General features: G+C 31.3%; 1 protein-coding gene across 2 annotated transcripts in view; it reads right to left on the bottom strand.

Moving 5' to 3' along the window:
* LOC136410558 (solute carrier family 41 member 1-like) overlaps positions 1-15,849 on the bottom strand; it is a 30,634-nt gene extending 14,785 nt beyond the window's left edge. The window contains exon 1 of one of the 2 annotated variants that reach the window (XM_066392752.1): positions 15,696-15,849. The gene's annotated coding sequence lies outside the window, so the exon portion shown is untranslated. Of the gene's footprint in view, positions 1-5,579; positions 5,661-15,695 lie in introns of those variants that run through there. The other variant, XM_066392753.1, reaches the window with a different exon arrangement.
* Between the last annotated feature and the right edge of the window lie 5,484 nt (positions 15,850-21,333).

Here is a 21,333-nt window from a genome sequence, read left to right as displayed (position 1 = left end):
TTTACTGCATTTTAAATTTATTTGCAAAGTCTTTTATACCCACGACATCTACTATACCTTTTATAGTCAGTTATATCTTACAATAAAAATAAAAATATTTGGTTTTTAGCTCTTGTTGTTCATTTATGAAAGGCCTGCAAGCTCTTTTCGCTATCAATAGTACCAGATGTACTTAAAAATTCTCGTTAAGTAATTAGCCATTTTAAAGGCGATATATGACGTAGATAAGTACTAAATGTAATTCTCAAGGGTACTTGGTATGAAGATTACAATTCTGTTCTAGAGGACTTATATGAAGAGGTTAATTACACGAAAATAAATTATTACGTACATTTGATATTAATATTTTCTATTTACATTGTTTAAACTTGAAATGGCTAATTCAAAAATAAATACGAAATCCAATTGTCATTGATGTATACTTTATATTTATCCTTTAGATTTTAAATGGTGACGGTCGTGTGTCAGAGAAAGTAAGGATAAAATTACTTAATCAGGTACATGAGTTCCTGTTTTTGTTTTTGAGTAAACGATTTAAGTATGCAAGGTAAAATTTTTTCCAGGCACTGTACTGCCTAGGCAGTTTTACTGAACTATAATATAAGTAGACATGGGATTCATTGAAATACCGAGGCAGATAAGAGAAATTTTAATTAGTATGGAGCAAGATCGTTTACAACTCTACAAATTTTTAATAATTCTGTAAACACAATAAAAGCACTGGACAGAGCTATCACAAAACACTGTATCAAATTCAAATGAGCATGAAATTTGCAGCAGCTGCGTGGATTAACATATCTCTGCCATGCTATTAAAGGGATTATTGTTTATTGCTAAAACATCTGCGATATTCTCTCTTTATAGACGTTAGATCGTGTGGTTTCGAGTACTGTTTCGAGTACTGTGTCAAATACTGGCACATCAATATATCTATAATGTTTATAGCTTTATTAATGGGATTTTAATTCGCCACATGTTCTACGCAAAAATCAGGCAATACATCATTAATTAATAAATGCAACAACAGTAATAGGCCTGCTTCATATGGATCTTCCGAAACACCTCTCATCTATTTTGTCAGGGCTTCCAGTTGGTGCAGTAGCTGTAACCCCCCAGAAGATCTTTCTGGTAGTCTGAGAAGGCCATAATGTTCCTGAATCTTCTTAGGGTCCTTTTTTAAGGGCTTTTTTAGCGTTTATGTTCTTATACCATTTTCCGAAATTAAATATCAACGTAATGTACCACTGCACCAATATTTTCTTCTTCCTTCATAGGCAAGAATATATGTGGAGCTTTCTATTTAAAAGAGTAAAATTGCTGCCACTTCCTGTTTAAAGAGCCTCACGTGTGAGTAGTATGTAAGTAATGGAGATTGGAGAAACAAAATCGACTTATTTGTCATTATAGCGATTCGTTTTGAGCCTTAATGAAAAATTGAAAAGAACATATTTTTCCTACTTACGGTTTCAATTTCTGAAGTATTTCTCATCATATCTGAAATTCTAGACCGACAAAACTGAACTACCACAGACACATTATTTTCAAACTGAATATTACGGTCATTTATCTCGGAATACGGTTCATGGGAGAACCCAATAACCTCTCAATTGAAAAAAGTGACCCTAAGTATCAGTTCCGTTGAAAATTTAACAAAACATTATTTAAGTACCTGAGCCTCGCTTGATTGATCATAATATCGAGTGTAAACGTGAAAAGACCAAACAAAAACTCAAACCAAAAACCGAGAGAAACCGGTCACCCACTTTCCAAGTTTCAACAAAAGTGTTATGAGTATTACGCAAATCTGATTTCAAAGATACGATTGACCCAGTGTGATTGCGATTATTTCCCTTTCGACAGGTATTAGCTAATTGCGAACTGAGACTAATTTGGTTGATAATTTTCCGTTTTTGTTATAAAACTTGAACTTGAACTTAACACTAAAAAGTATCTTGCCACAGTACGTTAGGTTCACAATTAACAATTTGCGTCTCAAATTTTGCACCAGCAATCGTCTGGTCTGAATATTTCCAGCTCTGATAGATTATTTTTTACCTTATGAAACTGCAAATATTAGGTCCTGTGGCTACAGAGTGACTACAGGAAATGTATGTCCAATCTCAGTTTTATTAATATTTTGACTTCTGTAAACATGTTATGGTCATCTTTGATAGTCCAGAGATTAACGACAATATTGTATCTTTTCCTGAGATTTTAACCGTCACATAATGTACCAGGAGTCAATTTTCACTCGCTTGTTAACTCCATCTTTAGCGACCTACTGGGTCAAACGTCTTAAGGAGGTCAGGAAACACCACTTTAGGAGAGAGTTTTCTTTTTGCGAACACTCAGGACACGTAATTACTACTATACGCCCCCACTAATTTACCATTTTACCAACGTGTGTAAATACATATGTATAACTGATTTACATAAAAATGCAATGAGCAATAAAATGTTTAAAAAATAAAACTTAATAACTAGAAAATGAAATATAGCATGTGTTGTTGCACTATGAGTCAGCTTAATGCAGGTTGCGTAAGTAGCTATGTGCAGTAAAGTCGTGTTATTTTGAGCCGTTATAGTCATCAGACTGAGAGCTCAGATTAGAGGAGTTTTTGCACGCGCTCATGGTGCATCGTTGATGGTTTGAATGATTAAATGAAAAAGAGTTAATTTTTATTAATACCAAATTTTAACAAATGATATAAGCTGTACATACACTCTCTTGTCATCTAAGGGATTGTCTGGACATAGTGATCTGAATAAAATCACATTTTGGGTTTGGGGTTCGAAAAGCACACTATCAGGGTCACCCATTGTTCTATCTAACCAGAAAATAAACACTCACTAGTCATGTTTGTTAATTGTAATTGAATCCATTGTGTGACATTCAATACATTTTCGTTCACACATCTTCACTCATTTTTATGGGAAAAACGTATATCCCTATATGTGACGTCAAACAACAGGCATGTATGACTACGAATTGTTTTGGAAATTGTCTCGGTCAATTGATCATTTCTTGACAACAAACCGCAAATATTGACCATTGTTCTCTTGCTTAAAATATGCATTGAAACGTTGTCCATGTCCATCTATTTCTATTATTTTATTTAAAATTGTTTGGTTGGAAACTTTTGTTACACTTCAGATACCTAACGTGATTTATTGGCTGTTTGAACAATGAATTGCGCAGAATTTTACATTAATGTATGAGTGCTTAGAGGAAATCTTTCAATTAGGTATTTTCCAGCGTCTTGTTCAAAGGCTTCAAAGGGGACTTTGATGAGTAACGTGAAAAGGTACATAGAAAATTAGAATAGAGTACCTCAAGTTTGCGTAAAGTTTCACTTCTTGAATCTCAAAAAAATTTAAAAATTATTATCTTACATAATAATTTTCCTTATTATCGTTTTATTGTGTGGCATTTTGTTTTATCACATTAATTTTGAAAATGATCTATCATATAATTGGTGCTTATTGATATTTAAGTGCATTCTTAACTACACAAACAATTAATGACGCGTATTTTAGCCCCTATGTGTTTTATTAAATTCCACAGACTCGAAATGCATCAAAAAGTGTTGAGTAATAACCATCTGAAAAGAAACTTGCTTAAAACTTAAACACTCATTTTCTTAGGAAACACCAATGAAGACCATTTCACCAGACAATAACGATAAAAATGTACTTTACTGTTGTTTTTAAGCTAAACGATAAACTAGTTAATCATCAAATTAACTGATAAAATCTATTATTCTAAAAAAATTAATTAATATGAAAAAATATCTATTTCTATTGTGTGCTTGAAAAACATCTACAACACTTTAATGACAACACTTTAATTATATCAGTGAAATGGGGAAAACCAACCAGCGGGGGAATAAAAGGCAATCTTGAGAAATGAGAAGTTAACACGTGCTTATCGCAAATAAAGAACATTTTTGTTATCGTCAGTTTCAACTAAGATTAGAGGTCAAAGAGCTATCGGCAAAAGGATAAAAATAAGAATAAAATTAAAATTAAAAAATTAAAATAAGGTTAGTAAGCTTTTTCGAGAATAGCAGTCTATATTTCCTATCTTTTATTGAGCACTAATTCCATGTCGATATCTTAAATACGTCAATGTTTTCAAGATTCTGGACCTAGCCGAGTTTCCCAATATCAAATATTATTCTGACTTGAATATGTCTTGCCTTTCAAACTCTGTCTATGGATCGAATTGGGGGTTTCCTATATTATTTTTTGGACTTAAAGGCAGACTAACTAGTATTAGAGATTTCAATATAGATTTTCGAGCCGACTTAGATAATTCGTCAGATTTTAGTTGCCTTAAAGACTCTTATAGTTTTCATAAATGCATTAAGGAACCTATCAGGGCGATATTTTTGTGCGGTTAAATAAGCGGAGCTAAATGTAAACCTATTGAATCTTGCTATAATTCGATGCATTACTGTATTGCTAGTCAATATTTCTATATAATTTTATAATGTCTACATCTCCATGACTTCATTATCTAAAATATTACAACAATTTCATATCATTAATTTTCAACAGGTATATAATCGCTTTATTACAATCAGCATTTTTTACTATAAAATAATGAGGTAACATAAACTAGCTTCCTGTCGAAAACTTAATTAATCTACTTCCTCTCCTTCTGGTCAGTAATAAAGCCGTAGGCTGTAACAGTAAGTAGGCAACAGGAGCTACCAGCAAATTTCTGCTTTTTGCATAGCACAAGAACTAAAGAATTTTATTGCAAAACCTCTTAAGACAAAAACGACGTAGATAAGAAAACTTGAAATTTAGTAATGTCAAAAACATGTGTGTATTATTTTTATTGCATTTCATTAAGTTACAGATGGTTTACTGATATACGTAGGCAACTACACAGTGATTAAAAATTCCTGTTTTTTCCAAAGAATATGTGTCAAGTGTGTTTAATCACTCAAAAGGCTAATCTTTTAAGTAAATAATTGATTTATAATGAATAGCGAATATGATTCCTGTAGTCTTACAAGATGAACATCCATTGAATCGAATAGTTACAACAAAATATTTATTATGTAAAATAGTGGTAAATATAAATAATTAAAAAAAATATAAATAATTAAAAAAAGGAGTTATTAGTTGATCAAAAATTACAGAATATATTAAGTTGTGTTGAAAATATGCTGCTTCTCGGTTTAGACTAACTGCTTACACTATTAGTAATTCCTATGGAAAATGCACATTTCCTTCCAGTTCAGATCAACTACGAATTGACTGATCGTGCAGATTTCGAGCATTGCACTTACTCAAATTAAGGTATACTGCGTAGGAACTGATGAAGTGCTGATATAATTGCAGTTTATTTTGACTTTCTCTCCATACCGCAAATTACTAGAATTTTCTGTTTGAATAACAATCATGCCCCACATTAGAAAATGACCCCGGAAATAGATTCGAATTTGGTAGAATTTTTAGCCGTGAAGAGATGATCTGAGCAAAGGATGAAAAGAGGTTTCTTTGTTTAGTATTTAAGTAAGTTTAATTATTCCCTTTCATATAGCTTAACAAAATTTTATAAATACCTACGCGTTCTGGACAGTCAGAAGCACAATACAAAAACACTTATAACTCAAATAGTTACTATACGATATGCTGTTAAATACGACAAACACAAGCCTTGACTGTCTTATCGCTCTTTTCTTGAAAATATATGAATTACCTACATTTTCCAAACGAGCTTTCTTGCCAATTTAAATTACCTGTATCGCACATGATTTCCCAATTCTCAAGGCAAAAAAACAATTAATTTTTCTTTTTGTAATTACACTCAAATTGCGTTGACTTTTTAAGTAAGTGTGTCTAGAGTCGACTTATCACACGGATTAGGTTACGTGGAAGGTGTACTTTAAAGATTCTGGAAATAATAAATATGAATTAAAGCAATAAATCCTTCAAAATTTTAATGTTTATTTACCAGATAACGAGTTAATTTGGTCATTATCTAAATAATCTTCTATCAGAAGCCAGTATTTAATTTGAATAATTGAGGCTTAATATTAGTGAAAAATTCAAATATACAGGGTGTCTCAGTAACTCTGTTAAAGGTGAAATCTCCGTTATAATTGGAAATACTCGAAAATGTTTTGGGTACGAATTGTTTGGCTTGATGAAACGCATTATGTGGTGAGACTTCACTATTTTTACCACTTTCGGTTATACCGAAAGTTAATGCCAACTTCTTATTTTAAATGCAACACCCTGTATATTTTTGTATTTTTCGATTCCATACATTAAAATGATTAAATAATTATTAGGTCTCCTTATTCCTAGATCTTATGTTTAAATGTCATATACGATTTTTGCACGCGTAGAGTTCGGAAACACGCCTGTAATTTCGTTTACATTCTCTTAATACTAATAATATGGTTACGGAATTGCTAACTAAAACCATTTTTAACTAAATTTTGATAAAATTTCAATAATATAAATTAAATAAACACTAATTTTCAGAGGAACTTCCATTTAAACATTCCAGAAATATTTTACTTATTATTCAAAACAAAATTCTGTTTCCATGGTAACAATTAAACTACTACTGACTACGCTATTTTGCCAAAAATCGAGCATACTATTTGCAAAGCTAACAAAGATATTTTGAATTATTACTACTCATATTAAAATTTGAAAATTTGGTTAAGAATGGCAAATCATTCCATAGATATGTTACTATTATAATACTGAGAGGTCATTTAAATTTCATATCTAGCCAGTTGTGGAATTTTACACCAGAGAAATAGAAGATAAAAAGTAGGTCGTAGCTTGATCATATGCCGCAAAATGACGTTAAAATTAATTTTTGATAAAGGAGCCGAGTGAGATTATTTTGCTTTATTTACTTTTGTCGACATACGTTCTTTTCTTCAACAAACTTCACAGCTGACTAGATATAAAATTTAAATGATTTCTCTGTATTAGGAGAGTGTAAACGAAATTGTAGGCATACTTTTGACCTCTACGCAGGCAAAAATTGCATATGGCATTTAAACGTAAGATCCAGGAATAGAAAGACTTAATAATTATTTAATCATTTTAATGTGTGGAATCCAAAAATACAAAAATATACAGGGTGTTCCATTTAAAATAAAAAAGTTGACATTACCTTCCAGTATAACCGGAAGTGATAATAACCGTAAAGTCCCACCACATAATGCGTTTCATCAAACCAACCACTTTGTCCCCAAAACATTTTCGAGTGTCTCTAACCATAACAGAGATATCGCCTTGCAACAGAGTTACTGAGACACCTTATATATAAAACACGTCCACGCAACCAGGATTGGCAAATTTGATTGACCCATGAGATTTCCAGTAAACAAAAGAGCTCTTTTTTTTGCGCATACATCGCATATAATTTCAATTAGCCTAGATGCAATCACACAGGTAACTCTCAAGAACTCGCTATTACAATCCATATGTAGTATTGATAACTTTTAGCTTCTTTATATTTAAATACTCAGAGATGGGAATAGCAAAGAATGCCTTGGGACATAAAAAGGTGAATGTAATGGAAAAGAAACATTAACATTTTATTACCTATAGCAACATTTTATTACCTATGACAACATTTTATTACTTATGGCAACATTTTATCATCTATGCCTGCAGTGCACTACGAGTATACTGTCATCTAGCCATACAAAGAACTTGATTGACCACAACCTTACAGAGACCTATCAGATGTCTTTATTATTGTTAACTGCAGACTTTTTCATATATGAGTATTAACTGAGGGAAGTGATATCGCCAAATAGATAATTAAATCCGAAACATAAATTTCACCACATGTTCAGAGTGATAGTCTAAATACTACTTTTACCATGGATTCATTTAACTCGGTGGCTTTAATTATTATTGAATGTACTGAGGATGCACATTACTGGTTAGAACTATTTTAATGTGATCACTTTTAATAATCAGTTTGAACTTGAATATGACCGCATTGACATGAAATCCCCATTGTAGGTAAATAATGATTAAGTAGATGGGACGGATTGTACAAAATCCCACCAATATATAAAATAATATATGTAAGTGAATTTTTGACTATAACCTCAGCTCATTTACCATTTTTCGAAACTTCATTGTATGTAGTTTCGAAATAGTAGTACAACGTAGTAGTATATTCTTTCTGAGAGCAAAAGAGCTATTACATGGTATTTTATACTTCCGCTGTTTGAATTTAAAAAATTTCAGTAGCTAATGCAACATAAACACTTTTTGTTTCTATATCCGTTTCTGTATTGCTTGCTGTTTTCAAGTGAAAGAAATCGAAGAAACATCATAACGTAGGCTGGATGGCACCAGGGCGCGAAGTGTCGGCTAAGCTACTCGTACTTTAATATCCAGTTTCGTAATTCGGGCTCGTTCAGGTTCGTTTAAATGCAGTTATCTTAAAATCTCCCGAGCTATTTTCTCTTAAAATATGTACGTACGTGTTTTAGGAATTCCCTGTACATTTTATATACAGGGTGGGCCACGAGTAACGCCTCGGAATCTCATGACAAAGCCAAGAGATTTTTTAACTGTTTCTTTTTTGAGATGTATACAGCCTAACTAGAGCTATATTTTAAAATTATTTTCAAAGTATACAGAGTGTCCCAAACACATGTAATTGATCAAAGTTGCATTTTTTTAAATGGGATCCCCTGTATATTATATAATTTTTGAACTCAACCATTAAAATAAAATTAAGTTGTATTAAGATTTATGGTATCTAACTCTAGCAGTTTTTGAAATAATTCAGTTTTTGTCAAGATGCAAGATAATTTTCAACACCCAATCTCTCATCCCATATTTAAGTTTTTAAAACAAAATTTTAATAGGAAGCCGTCAAGGGACCAAATTTTATACTGTAAGTTTCAAAAAGTCGGCGAATTGTACAGGGTGTTCTAAAAATAGCCCCAAATTCATTCAACTTTTAACTGTTAATAACTTCTTTAATTTAAATGGGACACCCAGTATGTTGTGTTACTGTTAGATGCCAAATTTACTTATCTATCGAATATCATTAGGGTTCCCTATACCTAGCTCTACTCATTTTCGCAAAAAACATATATTTTTATAAAAATATCTAAATCTCCAATTTTAACATTATGCCATATGAAATTGCCAAGATATCCATGGAATTTTGACATTAAGTTACATTGCCATCTTGTTTAGGTCTGTCATATTTAGTTAAAAGTGATTTGTTTATTTGAAGTGTTAAAAAATTTTAATTGGAAAGATGTTTTCCTATTCGATACCAGAACGAATAGACATGATTATGGTGATAGGAGAATTAATTATTTACTTGCGTATATTTGTATATTACAATTTTAACAATATTAACAAAAAGCAGAAAACTAAGTATAATTAAAAAAATTTATATCAGGTGTTCTACATGATGACCATTTTCTTCTATGCATATTTTGATTCTTTCTTCAAAAGATTTTCTGACATTTTCTAGCATTTGTGACGTAATAGAGGTAAAAACATTTCTAATTCTTATTTTCATATCAGTCGTGGTAGGAGGAATCTTATAAACTTCATTTTTTACATACCCCCATAAAAAATAATCCATATTTTTATAAAAATGTATGTTTTTTGCGAAAATGAGTAGAGCTAGGTATAGGGAACCCTAATGATATTCGATAGATAAGTAAATTTGGCATCTAACAGTAACACAACATACCGGGTGTCCCATTTAAATTAAAGAAGTTATTAACAGTTAAAAGTTGAACGAATTTGGGGCTATTTTTAGAACACCCTGTACAATTCGCCGACTTTTTGAAACTTACAGTATAAAATTTGGTCCCTTGACGGCTTCCTATTAAAATTTTGTTTTAAAAACTTAAATATGGGATGAGAGATTGGGTGTTGAAAATTATCTTGCATCTTGACAAAAACTGAATTATTTCAAAAACTGCTAGAGTTAGATACCATAAACCTTAATACAACTTAATTTTATTTTAATGGTTGAGTTCAAAAATTATATAATATACAGGGGATCCCATTTTAAAAAATGCAACTTTGATCAATTACATGTGTTTGGGACACTCTGTATACTTTGAAAATAATTTTAAAATGTAACTCTAGTTAGTCTGTATACATCTCAAAAAAGAAACAGTTAAAAAATCTCTTGGCTTTGTCATGAGATTCCGAGGTGTTACTCGTGGCCCACCCTGTATATAATTCAATAACACAATATAAAATTACTATTTAATAACAATATAAACCAATAAATTCTATTGAAAAGCTTCTATCAGTAAACAAAACAATGTTGTTCAGCTCTTAGAAATGGACGAAATAATAATTCAAATATATATTGGGAAAACACTCGTAATAAAATTGAAGATATAACTGTAATTTAAAATCAATGGATATTGTGGTAAACCGCATTTACTGACTGGAATTCACTTAATATTATTTTTATTAAACATGTAGGTCACAGGGGGCTAATTTGGAGTTTTGCCTTACATACAGGGCAGACGTGAAAAAAAGAGTAATTATATATTTGCAGAAAATTATTCATACATTTTTTTTTTAGTTAATGGTAGTTGCTATACTCTCAGCACAATTTATTTATTAAATCATCAGGCTTCTATTTTTTTAATTTTACATATATTTGCAACCTAAAAACAAAAAATTAAACTTTATTTAAATGGATATTATTTTTTAAATGAATAAATTTTTGACTAAAAAATGTATAAATTGCATTTGTGACTTTCTAAGCCTTTGATGAGAATTGACCACTAATCAGGTACTAACGAAAAACTTTCTTTAATTTAGGTATTGATGGTTGTGCGCTAACAAAATGTGCAACACCTGACAATTTTGTGACCAGAAAATTTACCATTAATTAGACAATTTTTCTTGGTCTGTCCCAATTGTATAATTGGCATTTTTATGACCGCATCCAAAGTATTTGTAGTGGAGGTAATGAGTCTACACCGTAATAAAAGAAACTGGTGATTCTTCATAAACAAGAAATGGTGACTTAATTAATACTTTAGTCCATTCGTTCTTAAGAATACTGAAACAATTATAAAATATTAATTAATGTAGTTAATACCTATATGCCCAAATAAACTCATGCCTGTAACTTGCCTAATGATTTGTTGCAATATCGAATCAAAGAGCTTTCGTAACATCAAACTTGAATTTTTTTATACCATCCTAGGCCTATTTTTAAGTATCTAGCCAAGCGTGTTACCTATAAATGCTCATAAACATTAACCAAGAGTGCAATGCAACTAAAAAAATGAAAATATCGTAATTATAATATTCAATTATTTGCAGAGTTTAGCTTTTTTTGTGCCTCTGTATACAAAGTTGGTAAAAGTAAATATAGAAAAGTTGGTTAATGGTTTTTTAAGGTCCACTTATTATTAAGCCGTTTCGTGGTGTGAGTGAACAAATAACCTGTCAACCAGAATTTCTTTTGTAGTTTTATGGAGCTGAAAAAAAGCCCATGACCTCAATGATAAAACTTAAATTAGATGAAACAAATAGGGCGTTTTAAATCAAATATCCAAATCGGAGTAAACAAAGAGGAAATTAAGTCAATAATACTATTTTTTAGAAAATTTAATCCACTCAATATAATATTTCTCTTTATTCTTGTAGTTCTACAGCGTTTCACACTATTTCACAAAGAGGGATTTTATTTCATAAATATCATAATTATTTCTAAACTAACCCTCTTTGCTCTATAAGGCAAATAAGACAATCCCGCTTCCTTCGCCTTTCAATCGCTCCATTAAAGCATTTTCAAATGTAATTTAATGATAATTATACAAGGTGTCCCATTTAAAACTGTGATTGAAACAAAAACGATACGTTGTATGAAAAAAAGTTTCAAATAAAAGTTGTTTGATAAAGAAGGGAACGTGTCATGAAGGTAGTGACTTTTATCCAAAACGTCATTTTAAGGTTAACTTTTTTTTAATGGCAACCCCGTATTTTTCTTACAGCTCCTTGTAGACGTTCAAAAAATGAATACCTTTTATTTGAACGATTTTTTATTAGACATTTTACTGTAGAGTTATCTTTGATTTTTGTCCAATTTTTGAAATAGTCGAAATTATTGTATTCTTTTCTAGAAAAATTTTGTAATGTATATTCTGTTTAAAACTCATAACAATCCTTTTATCTAATTAAAAAAAATATTTTCTTAAATTTCTTCTTGTTGTTGGAGTCTACCTTATAACCAGATCTACAAGAAATCTATATTCTTTTTTCGACAATAAATCTAATTGTTTTGTGTGAAATTCTTCAAAAATTATGCTTATAAGTTTGCTTTCATAAGTACAGTGCGCGACACTTGATTACTCTCACCTATTTATTTGATCTAATTTTCTTCAACAGTCAAATTTTTGTTTGGCAAGCTACATATGTGATTAGATTAAATATTTTAACAATATTTGTTCAACATTCCGTTTAATAGTTTCGAATTCTAAAGTTAGAAGAATTTTCAAAGCAAATGCTATTATTCACACTGCGACACTTCATTACTCTCATTAACTTTTTGAAATCCTAGATGGCTATGTACGCAGAATAAACAAGACCAGATCACTTGACAACAGATTGACAATCGATTGATAACAATTTGCACGTTGTAAATGCTTTTGATATTAGTATGGGACGAGGTAGAACTTTATCTTTGGAAGGAAGAGGGAGCATTCAAGCATATCGACAGGAGAATTGTTCAAATGGAGAAATTGCAAGAAAAATCGGACGAAGCTCATGAGTAATCAATGCTTATTTAAAAGATATCAATAATTATGGCAACAATCGGCGAGGACGCACCACAACTGCAACAACACCAAGGGAACGTCGTGCGATTCTTCGAATTACGTCAAATTGTTCTTCTACAGCGAGACAAATTAGGGATCACAGTGGAACTAATGCGTCCGTGCGAACCATCCAAAGAATAATAAAGAAGTATCCACATTTGAAAAGAAGAAAACTACGCAAGACACCTTTACTTCTCACACGTCATCGGCAAGAACGTTTGGAGTTTTCACGCAATCATCGTAGCTGGACAGAGGAATGGAAAAAAGTGGTTTTCAGCGATGAAAAAAAGTTTAACCTGGATGGTCCTGATGGTTTCCAATATTACTTTCATGACATAAGGAAGGAAGAAAAAGTTTTGGCACGTCGTCACAGCCGGGCAGGGACAGTAATGATTTGGGCCGCTATTTCAAGTCAAGGGAAAGTTGGTATAGAGTTTCTAGAAAGTCGGCAAACTGCTCAAAAATATTTGGAGTTGCTTCAAAGGCAGGTTCATAACATAAGAGTTTTATTTCCGGATCAAGAATGGATATTTCAACAAGACAATGCGCAAATTCCCACCGCCCAAGTAGTCGAAATATGGTTGACTACCAATAATATTCCAGTTTTAGAATGGCCTGCTATTTCCCCTGATTTAAGTATTATCGAAAACTTATGGGATTGGTTGGTCAAACACGTTTATACCGAGGGAAGACAGTTTAACAACAGGGAAGAACTAATGGTTGCCATTACAGCCGCTTGGAAATCAATCCCAATGAACCTAATAGAAAATTTATTCAATTCATTGCCTCATCGAATGTTAGCAGTCATTGAGAAGCAAGGAGGATATACTAAATATTAAGATTAGGAATTAGGTTTAAATACAAATTTTTGGCTTAATTCTAAAAGTGAGAGTAATCATGTGTCGCATTATGAATTTAAATTTTTGCTTAAAATATTATCGGACTTATAAAGTTCGAAAGTGTTAAAAGAAATGTTGAACAAATATTGTAAAAACATTTACTTTAATTATATAAGTAGCTTACTAAACAAAAATTTTATCATTAAAGAAAATTAGACCAAATAAATGGTGAGAGTAATCAAGTGTCGTGCACTGTATCTCAAATCAGGATTTTAAATTATTTTTTTTATAGAATTTTTTTTTATTTAATTTTTTCATAGAAATATATATTTTTTTATTAAATATAAGGATTATTATGAGTTTTAAACAATATATGCATTGCAAAATTTTTCTAGAAAAGAATTCAATAATTTCGACTATCTCAAAAATTGGACAAAAATTAAGGATAACTCTACAGTAAAACGTCTAATAAAAAAATCGTTCAAATAAAAGATATCCATTTTTGAAGGTCTACAAGGAGCTGTAAAAAATACTGGGTTGCCATTTGAAAAAAAAGTTGCCCTTGAAATTACCTTAAAATGACGTTTTGGCTAAAAGTCACTATCTTCATGACATGTCTCTCTCTTTATCGGTCAACTTTTATTTGAACCTTTTTTTCATACAACATACCGTTTTTGAATAATCTTCAATCACAGCTTTAAATGGGACACCCAATATACATACATTTCAAAATCATTTTCTACGCCACTGCCCTGTACTCGAGCCACTGTATTTTTTAGGTCCAATTAGGAAATTGCAGCTGGAACATAATTTTTAGCTTGGCCCAGAGACCATAGATATGCCACGCAAATGATTCACGATGGTTTGTTTATATTCATCATAGTTGTCCACGTTTATTTTCATCCAAATAAGGCCAAAATAATCCCATGCGTAGAGACGATACATAAAATATGGAGGTTTAGTCATAGGAACGTGGTACATGGTTTTAAAGGAGATTAGATTGTCCTTCAACGTATTTGCTAATATACAAGGTGTTCTGTTTAATTAAACGCACTTGAGGCAGGTTTTAGCAGGTGGAATAATTCTCTAGCCGTAAAAGCATTGCACAAAAGTTGCTTGTTTTCATTTTACAATTCAATTCCAATATTTTTAGAAATAGTCCTTCCAGTTATATCGGAACTGCCTACGGTGCGTTGAAATATATCAATAAAACGAGGCATTGTCTTTTTTATATAACTTTATGAAATATTAATTATTGAATTTATGAATTTAATCATTTTTAACACTTTTGGATTAATTGGAACAAATTATTCAGATCCTTCATTTCAGAGACTCTGACGATGCGCGTAAAATCAATGAACCCGAAAAACGCATAAAAGCATAAAAATTGTTGCAGGATATAAAGTTAAAATTATTACACTCTAAAAATGCACATCAATAAATTTGAGAATGTAATCAGTAGGACATTTGAGCCATTTGCCTTGATCGATGATCAGTAGAACAATACTACTATCGGCTAGTGTTATTGAAAATTAGATATATTACAAAAACGTCACGGAAAACGAATGCAAATAGGTATTTTATTAAAATTTGATGGGTTACACTTTAAATCGACATAGGAAGGTATTTCTGGTTAAATCGGAAAATCAAGACGATGATAAAATTTCATAATTTTAAATTTTATTAAAATCTGTAACGGAAATATTAATGAAGAGGTAAAATATTTAGGATAATACTCTTAAGGAAAACGCCTTAAAAAAACGAAAAGAATTAAGTCATTAGAAATTCATATTACTCGTATGTGCTAACCAAAAGAAAATTTAAATAAAACAGTTTTGTGAAGAAACTTTACCAAAATAATATGCCAAAAAATATTTAATTGGCTGAAAAATTAAAAATTATAAATCAGAAAAAAAAATCGTCAATTAAAATTAAAATGAAACATAGCTTCAAAACTAAAATAAAAATAAATTTTTGTTTTCGAAAAAAAATTATAAATCACAAAAAAGTAAGTTAAGGCACTTACCTTACGGCGATGAATACAGATCCAAACACCCAACGTTTATCAATGCGCGAAACCTACGTCAAACTAACTAACAGGTGTCAGTAATTTTCTCCCTCCACCTTACTCTGGTACAACTGGAGTAAAACACTCTTAAATACATCAGATATCTATCCGATTTAGACCTATCTCGTCAAGGTGTATTATAATGGCTGATTACTGTTCAGAGCCGGATTGGCTCACTAAAATTTCAAATCATCTTTCATCTGATAACCATTACGTCGATATGTTGATTATTGGAAAGTCCGTACCTGAAGTGAGCCTATTTCAAGGAGACATTTCAAATTGTGACGTATTTAATGTTTGTGCTTTGATATACATTTATAGTTTTACTTTAACATCAAAACATCAATCATTAGGGATGTGATTTTAAAGAAGTAGATTTCGATTTATGTTTCAGCACATCCTGGTAGATAACTGTTAATAGCGTTATTTATAAAAGTTGAAGGGAAACTAGAGATGTGCAGGAGGAAATTCAGTATAAAAGGATAATGGGAAAATGATTGAGAGAAATAAGAATACGATAAAGGATACGAAAACGCACTGAGAATTGGAAAAAAACTGAGAGAACCATGCAGTGAAGAAAAAATTATATTAATAATTTCGTAGAAACGTGAAGTCACAAATTAAACCAATTAAATATTTATTAAAAACTTAAACTCGATGGAATCACAATCATTTATCCCTAAACGGCAGGGAAATGATAGCAAGGCGAACTAAACAAAATTAAAATTAAAAAGGAAACAAACATGACAAAAATAAAAAACAAAAAACTGTTTGAGGTGATTATTCAGTTAAGGGCATTTAACGTTACTGAGATTTCCACTTAATAAGTAGATAGGTAGGTGCTTGCAAAACGAACAACAACGCAATATTGTAATCCTCCTTTGTTCCAGATAAATGTAAAAAACCCATTGCTTAACTGTGCCAGTTTTGGATTAGAAATTTTATTCATGTCGCATTCTCATTCAACTCTTACGTGCTCAAACTATTCACACGAACTTTTCCGGCGTAAATACTGATTAGGTCTTTGAAGTCAATAATTAATCTTAGATTTTTCTTCTTTTTTAGATTTCAATTTACCCATAATTGCACTGGGAAGTACCAGATACCAGAATTCATAGAATTCGTCACCTTATACAGTCAAACATAAAACCCACTGGGACGAGTTTCCTAATACATGTACCAATTCGTGTATTGCATGCTGAATATGCTTATGTATAATTTATGGGATATAAGATACTTTTAAAGCACGTATTGTTTTAAATTTTAATATGTGGTAGGTAGGAAAATTGTGGTTCCCCTGTGCCCAGCAGTACTTATGCATAATAAAGCGAAATAAAAAAAAATCATCTACAAGGTGTTTCAGAATTATGGAATGAAACTTCTAAAAATTGTCCAGTTCAACAGTGGAAAACATCGGAGTATAAGAATCCATGTTCGCAAGTGTCTCCCTAAGGCGCTATGGCCTTATGATGCCTTAAGACAATTATGTGCAAAAATATGTTTTATCGAATTTTATTACGTTTTATTTTTATTTGTACAAAATAACATTACAATAATTGTTCAAAATGTCGTCCTGGAACTTCGTCAATTCAGATTACCAGTGGTACGGACCACAAGCGGTCCAATTTCCTGGCCTTCTAGGTCACCCGATCTAGATTCCTCCTTTAGATTCCGACCTTTAGATTTCTTTCTGTAGGGACATGTAAAGTCTGTGATTTATGTAACGTCAGTGGAAATAGAGCAAGACCTGATTGCACGAATCACTGCAGCATTTGAAGTAGTTAAAAACGGTTATCAAATTTTTAACCAAATCCGTAGAAACCATGTACGTTGTTTAAACAGGTACAATAAAATTCAAGGACGACATTTTGAACGATTACTGTAATGTTATTTTGTATAAATAAATTAAAATGAAACGTACTAAAATTCGATAAAAATGTTTTTCCACATAACTGTCTCAAAGCATCATAAGGCCGTAATGTTTTAAGGAGACATTTGCTGAGACGAATTCTTATACTCAGACGTCGATTATTGTTGCACTGAGCAATCTTTATAAGTTTGATGCCATAGTTCTGAAATACCTTGGAGAAATCAACTTTATTGTGAGGGAAGAATTTTCGAATTCTAATTGGTCCCGGCCATTATTATATCAAATTTTGAGATCCTCATATCTTTTATAACTTTTTACTTTAATTTAATTTACTTTGTGTGCAGTGATTTTACATAAATATTTCGCTTGCCATAACAATGGATGAAATAAAAGAAATAAGACAATAAATATAAATCTTTTAAACATAAAGCATTCTAAACCACTCTTATCTTGCCGATATTTTTATAAAGTGTTACTAGTGAATACTAGATATAATACTATTACCCAGTAACAATTCAAGTTATAATCCCTAAATCTTTATCATAGAGCTTGTATCAGTATATTATATTATTAATATTCACTATATTATTTTTACGTTTACTATTTGGATACGGGAAATTGCCCACATATTCTGGGACACCCTGTACAGGTACTTAGGGCCTTTGTTTCCGCTAAAAAATATTTTAATGAAATTACAATTTTTGGATAACTATTGCATTAAAAACACCTAAGAGTCGTTTTTTTCAATTGGGCTTTTGCACTTCATTTTCTAAAACGCAGAAAAAAAGAAGACATTTGTTTGAAAGAGACCGTGTGGCATGGAAATTATCAAACCTAATAAAATTTAAAGAAACTTTTAATAATTCGAGAAAGTCTGACCATCATATTAATATTAACGAAACGTTTCCCGAAACACACATAGAAAATAATCAGTTACTAATTGGAACATTATAATACAGCTGCATTACTGAGTACTTATAGTGATGCGGCTAGAAGATTAACAGGTCACCCATATGTCAAGATATTTGCAACTTGTATGTAGTAATATATTGAATGTTTATTAAAAATTTTTCGGTTAATTTATGTAATACCTAAAAACATTTTGAGAAATGAAGTAACATAATTAATACTTAAGCCAAATCAGGAGAGAAAAACCATCAAACGCTTTTTTTTTCTTTGAAGTAACCCCAGTCCAAACAATTACTTAAAGCCGTGTCGTCCAAACTTACCTTTTTCCAAACGCTCCAACACAAAGAGATCAAAGATATGATTGACAACTACAGTTATACGTGAAACCAGGGAGTTTCATCTAGTTCTTTGCAGACAATTTTGCATTAATAGAAAAAAGGTGACAATATAAATAGGTACCATTATCAACTCATATGAATTATATTCACCCTATTGTCAAGAATATCATGATGAAGAATTTGTAAGAATAAAGAAGAATTTCTGTGAATACAAAATCGAAAACAAACCAATTTTCTATCAACAAAAACATTTTTTTATTGTCACATTCTATTTAACCAAGTTTGTATTTCATTTTTTAGCAATTGAAACAAACAATTGAAATTATAGGTGTTTTCCTCTCCGTTGACATAAGTAACATTTAAAAGAAATAAAAAATGTCAAAAGATAATAGTTTTGTCCCATTTAATGCTGCTTTTGCCTTTTTTTTAATTTGTTGACAATTTGGGGGAGGGGGGCAATTTAAATCCGCACAGAATAAGGAATTATATGTAGCTGCTTCAGTATCTGGATAGAATGCTGTGTTGCAAATAGACCTTTATTGTGACACGAACTCATACAAATTGATTTTGATTGAACATTCTTGTGCTCGTATTAGAAGTAGGTGACCTTGCAAAACTACCCACATTATCCGATTAATAGACGTCCAGGGAATATTGAGATGATTCAGCATCAGAAGAAGAGCAGGAAATTATATCATTCCGACGTAATTTCTCCTTATATTCATTCAATTATTTAACATAATTCAACAATTTGAGTGCATTTTAAATGAAGGATGTTAGGGGTCAAACATACTACCGATTGTTGCATGTTTATTCATCTTTCTTTATTTGCACATTCTGTTAAACAACCAGCAATACTATCACTATCAAACTCGATAAAGCACATTACATTTATGACTGGGAAAAACGAATATTTGATCATAAATAACGTGTTAACCATCAAATGAACTTTGCAAAATCCTTGGCCTGATGTCACTTGCGTAAAGTCCGAGCAATAATACTCTAGTAATAATTTTCATAATGAAATACTGTAGGGAAAACAACGAACTCACTAACTTAATAACCGCGTAAATTCTCAGGTTTTTAATATATTTTTTGCGTCTTCATGTGTTCATGTGAACCGCATTTCTGAAAAATTACGAAACTTAATTAAAATGATTGCAAAGTCGTGTAGTATAACAGGGTTTACGTACCTGCTGTAAGGGAATAAGGTAACGTTGCACTGACGCAGTAATCGTTTATTGTGAAGAATTTGCTTAGTAATATTTACAAAAGATCAATAAAATGAGTCAATATTTTTTGCGAATTTACCGTGGTAAACAACATGTTTTGCGTAGTACAATGAGAATCTTTAGAAAGTTGGTTATTTCATTCAATAGGTGTAATTCATCAATGGAAGTACATGGTTTGTTAAAGTTTATTATTACTAAATGTATAAATTACCTTTAAATTAGCGATAACTAGACAAACTAGGAAGATTATCTATTGCACCATTACTAGTTGATTATCAAGAGAAAATACTAGAATACTATCAATTAGCAAAAAAGAGATCTTGGAGATATTGAGATGATGAAGATAGATGTACCAGACCCAGCAAGTGATGGAGAATCAACTCCAACATATTAACGCAAAAGAATTTGTTGGATTTCTGATAAAAATCAATTATGTTCAAAATTCAACGGTCTTTATGTTTTTTTCTAATTTACTGTCTGGAAGAGCCAAGTTTATTAAATTTATGACTTTTTCTATTGTACGGAAAGAAGTGTAAAACGATCTTTCTTTATTTTTGACTACTCGAAATTTCACATTTTCCTCATATGAAAACCAGATGGCCAAGATGATAAATCAAAAATCGCCTGCAATATTGGCCCCCAAGTACAGAATGGTGACAAACTTACTAATCATTTTGTATAGTCAATCAAATCAAAAAATCAGTTCTGTAACGCTAACACGGTCGTGCCTTCTGACTGCCTTCAAATAAAGACAGAATTAAATTGAAATATCTTGTGTAAGATTATTCATAAACTCCATACCCAATAGAATTTATAAAAATGGTCAAATAGAGCAAATTGGGAAGTGAGAGACAAGAAGACTCTATTCTATAAGCAAGTTGAATAAAAACAAATAATCAGAGAACTGGATTCCTCTCGCCGATCGACATCCCGAACAAGAGGGAAATGCTGAATTTCCTGCTGATTCTAGATATTGAGTGGATTTGGACGAAATAGAGGAATAATACAAAAAATGGCTAGAATTCACCAAAAGCGATTATAATTTTTTTGTAATCGCCTTTTTGATCGCCTTGTTCCACCGGCATGTTTTTATTCAAGGCAAACAATATACTTGTAAATATAATGTTTCGTCGATTTTGGATAGTCAGCTGTTGCATGCCTACCATAAAATCGCATACGTACGGCCTACTTCAGGCAGTTCCAGCATAACCATGAAATCCCGAGTTTTGGTACAACGTAATGTGGTC

Source organism: Euwallacea similis, chromosome 8 (assembly GCF_039881205.1).
Source record: "Euwallacea similis isolate ESF13 chromosome 8, ESF131.1, whole genome shotgun sequence".
In the NCBI taxonomy this organism is placed as follows: domain Eukaryota; kingdom Metazoa; phylum Arthropoda; class Insecta; order Coleoptera; family Curculionidae; genus Euwallacea; species Euwallacea similis.
Note: the sequence above shows the minus strand (reverse complement) of the source record. Positions and strands in the feature narration are given on the sequence as shown.